Below are 1,324 nucleotides of genomic sequence, written 5' to 3' on the forward strand. Positions count from 1 at the left end.
ATAATAAACCAACCGAGGAAATTCCGACGGATATTTAAGTGTCCGTCGGAATTTCCTTGGAATATTTTCATTTAACCGGGCAAACCAGCCGCCAAATATTTCGAAAAAATTGAAATTGAAAATGAAAATACCGAGGAAATTCCGACGGATATTTAAGTGTCCGTCGGAATTTCCTTGGAATATTTTCATTTAACCGGGCAAACCAGCCGCCAAATATTTCGAAAAAATTGAAATTGAAAATGAAAATACCGAGGAAATTCCGACGGATAGTTTCGGTCGGACCCTAGGTTTTATAAACACGAAACACTTCTTCTTCCCCATTTCTCTCTTCTTCCTCCGGCGATCTCTCTCTTCTTCCGGCGATCTCCCCCTTTTCTCGCGACGATCTCTCCGGCGAATCCTCTCTATTCCTACACAAATCATGTAAAGACTCTATCCCACTCTCCTAGGTTCTATTTGCTAGGTTTTTAAGTAGATTTGATGATTTTAGAAGTTTTTTGATAGATTTTTGTTAGGGTGATTGGTTAGGATTGTGATTTGGTTGTGTAATAGGTTTAGAATTGTGATTTGGTTGGATAATTTGTTGTGTTGAATTGATTTAGAACTTTTTTATAAATTTTTTATTATTTTTGTATTTACAAAATCTATTTTGGATTTTACAAAACGTTTTTTGTATATAAATTTGATTTTTGGATTTATAAAAGATGATTTCATATTTATAAAAATAATTATATTTATTAAAACTAATTTTGTATTTATAAAACATTATTTTGATTTATAAACACTATTTTATTCTTTTTTGTATTTATAAAAACTATTTTTAAATATGTTTTTCAATTAATATTTATTAAAACTATTTTTAAATATGTTTTTTTATATATTAATTAAAACTAATTTTAAATATTTTTTCAATTAATATTATTAAAACTATTTCTAAATATGTTTTTTTTTTAATTTATATATTTATTATAACTGTTTTTAAATATGTTTTTCAATTAATATTTATTAAAAAAATAATTAAATATGTTTTTCAATTAATATTTATTAAAACTATTTTTAAATATGTTTGTTTTTATTTATATATTTATTAAAACTAATTTTAAATATTTTTTCAATTAATATTTATTAAAACTATTTTTAAATATGTTTTTTATTAATTTACAGGTCTACTGGTGATCAGACTCGGTCTCGACCTCGTCGTGCCTCACCACGAGGTCGTAGTGGTACGGGGAGCCACTCTCAGGGTTCGTCCAGCCACTCTCGAGGTTCGTCCAGCCACTCTCGGGGGTCGAGCAGCCACTGTCGGGATTCTTCATTTCCCGCT

The sequence above is a fragment of the Brassica oleracea genome, chromosome C8 (genome assembly GCF_000695525.1).
Source record: "Brassica oleracea var. oleracea cultivar TO1000 chromosome C8, BOL, whole genome shotgun sequence".
NCBI lineage: Eukaryota > Viridiplantae > Streptophyta > Magnoliopsida > Brassicales > Brassicaceae > Brassica > Brassica oleracea.